Genomic DNA, 3,873 nt, shown 5'->3' on the forward strand with positions numbered 1-3,873 from the left:
TCTTCCCACATTGTCTCAAACTCAACATGGCCTACATCAAGTGCCCGGAGAAGGTAGTGCTGTCCTGCGTGAAGCGGGTAGCTGCTGGAAGACCCTACATCTGGCAACAGGACTCTGCACCATGCCACACAAGCAGGAGAACCCAGTCATGGCTGTCAGACAATTTCTGCGAACACATCACCCCTAACATCTGGGCACCTACTTCCCCAGACTGCAACCCCCTTGATTATTATATGTGGGGTGCAGTTGAGCGAGAGACCAACAAAACTCCTTGTAACACCAAAGATGAACTGAAGGCAAGAATTATGGCAGCATCCATCAACTTAAACAAGGGCACTCTCCAGAAGTGTTGCAGAAGATTCCAAAGTCATCTGGAGGTCGTAGTCGAAGCCAATGACGATTTTATTTAATAAGTTTACTCTTTAGTATTTCATGATATTTTTATGTAATTTTGGTAAGTATATAAGTGTAGTAGGAGTGGCTGTGTTACAAGTAGCTTGCTTACCAACCACATGGTTCCAGGTTCAATCCCACTGCGTGGCACCTTGGGCAAGTGTCTTCTACTATAGCCTCAGGCCAACCAAAAACTTGTGAGTGGATTTGGTAGACGGAAACTGAAAGAAGCTCGTCATATATATATATGTGCGTGTGTGTGTGTGTCTGTGTTTGTCCACCACCACCACCACCATCGCTTGACAACCAATGTTGTTGTGTTTACGTCCCCATAACCTAGTGGTTCAGCAAAAGAGAATGATAAAATAAGTACTAGGCTTACAAAGATTAAGTCCTGGAGTCAATTTGCTTGACTAAAGTGGTACTCCAGCATGGCCACAGTCAAAATGACTGAAACAAATAAAAAAAATAAAAGAATATCTATTAAAATGAGATGTCAGTGTTATTTTCATTTTTGTGTAATTTAGAAGTCAGTTTATATATATATAGTGGCTTCCCTCCCCTCTCACATCCATGCTCTTTGTTTGTTCAACTCTTTCTCCTTCCCTCCTGGCACCTCTAAACTTCTCTTTACTCTTGATATCAAGAGTCTATACACGGTGATCCCTCACCATGAGGGGCAGTGTGCACTCCAACATTTCCTTGACCTTCGACCAGCCCCCAACCTGATACATCCACACTCCTTTGTCTGGCCGAACTTGTCCTCTCACTTAACTGCTTCTCGTTCACAGGTGATTTTTACCAGCAAGACTCAAGAGCAGCCATGGGATTGAGAATGGGCCCCAACTATGCAAACCTGTTCATTGGCTACATTGAGGCCTGAATATTCTCAAGTTTCACTGGTCCCACTCATGAATTATACGGCCATTATATTGACAACTGTATTGGTGCGACTTCATTCTCCCGTGAACATCTAGACTCTTTCCTTTTTTTTTGTCAAATCTTTCCATCCTGCACTCCACTTCTGCACTATTTCTGACACCTCAGTTGCCTTTCTCGACATTTTGGTCAGCATTCATCACTTCACTCTCACCACTTCCATCCACTACAAACACACAGACTCACACACATACCTCAACTTCTCCTCCTCCCACCCTAAATACACCAAGCCCCTCATCCCCTATTCCCAATTCCTCCTTTTACACAGGCTCTGCAGTGATGACCATGACTTTGAGACTCAGTCTCAACTCATGGCTTGCCACTTCATCCTACATGGATATCCTCTCACCACTATCCACACCACTCTTGCTAGAGCATGTTCCGTGGACCATGCATCTGCTCTCTCCCTTCGCACCTGCCCCGCCATCACCGTCTCCCGTTTCCCCTCACCTACCACCCCACCACCCTACCTCTCGAACACACCATTCTCCGAGCCTTCCGGCAACTCCAGTCCGATCCCTCCACTTTGCACATCTTCCCTAACCAACCCCTTCCCTCCTTCAAATGAGCCCACAACCTATGAGACCTCTTGCTCCACAGCTTCTTCCCTGACCCAACCTCCCAATCTGTCTTGTTCTTCTGCTTCCGCCCATGTTGCCACACTTGCCGTTACCTCTCCAACACCACCTTCCTCACAGGTACCCATCATCGACCCTATTATATCACTGACTCCTTCACCTGCACTTCTAGCAATGTAATCTACTGCATCTCCTGTTCTCTCTGTCCTTCTCTATACATCAGTCAAATGGGATGCCGTTTGGCTGACCAGTTTGCAGAACACCTCTGAGACATCCGACTCGGCAACAACACTCCAGTCTCACACCATTTCCATTCAGACAGCCAGAAGGGAAGCTAGGAGACAGGCTTACTTAGCCAGAGGAGAAGCAGATAAGAAGAAATTTACCAATGTTCTGTGTTGTGAGGACCAGAGACTTGAAGTGTTTTGAATTGCAAGACAGTGTGTGCGAGAAAATCGCAATATCATAGGAGAGAAATGTATCCACATGGATGATGGCTCACTTGCATTTAATGATGCTGCAAAGAAAGACACTTGGAGATGCCACTATGAAAGGATGCTAAATGAAGAGAATGAATGAGAGAAAGAGAGTCTGCCAAATGTTGACCCAAGTGAGGGACCAGCTATCTGAATTGACAGTACCTTTGTAGATAAACTAAAAGTAGTCAATAACATCTGTTACCTAGGTGACCAAGTCAGTAGCTGGGGTGGATGCTCAGAGAGCATAGCTGCAAGAATAAGAATAGGCTGGGCTAAGTTCTGTGAGCTCCTACCTCTGCTGGTAACAAAGGGCTTCTCACTCAGAGTGAAAGGCAGACTGTATAATATATGTGTGTGAACAGCCATACTACACAGCAGTGAAACATGGGCTGTGGCTGCTGGGGACATGTGTAGGCTTCTAAGAAATGAAGCTAGTATGCTCCACTGAATGTGTAATATCAGTGTGCATGCACGAGAGAGTGTAAGCATCCTGAGAGAAAAGTTAGACATAAGAAGCATCAGATGTGGTGTGCAAGAGAGATGACTATGCTGGTATGGTCATGTGATGCATATGGATGAGGACAGCTGTGTGAAGAAGTGCTGCACTCTAATGGTGGAGAGAACCTGTGGAAGAGATAGACCCAGGAAGACATGGAACAAGGTGGTGAAGCACAATCTTTGAATGTTGGGCCTCACAGAGGCAATGACAAGTGACTGAGACCTTTGGAGATAAGCCGTGCTTGAGAAGACCTGTCGAGCCAAGTGAGATTGTAGTTGTGGCCAATGCCAGTGTCACGTAACTGGCCTGTTAAAAGCACCCTTCAACCATTAGGCAATATGCTGTGCTTGTGAAGACCTGTCGAACTGAGTGATATCATAGTCATGGCCAAAGTCAATGCTGTCTGACTGACATAAAGATTGTATACTTCTTGAAAGGGTAAAATAATAGATAATAACTCTCAAGATAAAAAAGATGAGAGTGTATAGTGATATTGTCTCCTAAGACTGTACATTCACTAATGCCTGTGAACACTTTTACGCTATCTGTAAAATCAAATATTTCAAAGTATGATTTCAAAAGTAACTATATATTTCATGATTCTCTATAAACTGCCAACTAACTAAATTTTCCAAATAATGGTGAAATTTTCATGGGTTCATCATCATCATCATCATCATCATCATCGTTTAACGTCCGCTTTCCATACTAGCATGGGTTGGACGATTTGACTGAGGACTGGTGAAACCGGATGGCAACACCAGGCTCCAATCTAATTTGGCAGAGTTTCTACAGCTGGATGCCCTTCCTAACGTCAACCACTCAGAGAGTGTAGTGGGTGCTTTTACGTGTCACCCGCACGAAAACGGCCATGCTCGAAATGGTGTCTTTTATGTGCCACCCGCACAAGCCAGTCCAGGGGCACTGGCAACGATCTCGCTCGAAAATCCTACGGGAGCCAGTCACGCGGTACTGACAATGGCCA

This window comes from Octopus bimaculoides, chromosome 1 (assembly GCF_001194135.2).
Source record: "Octopus bimaculoides isolate UCB-OBI-ISO-001 chromosome 1, ASM119413v2, whole genome shotgun sequence".
Classification (NCBI taxonomy): domain Eukaryota; kingdom Metazoa; phylum Mollusca; class Cephalopoda; order Octopoda; family Octopodidae; genus Octopus; species Octopus bimaculoides.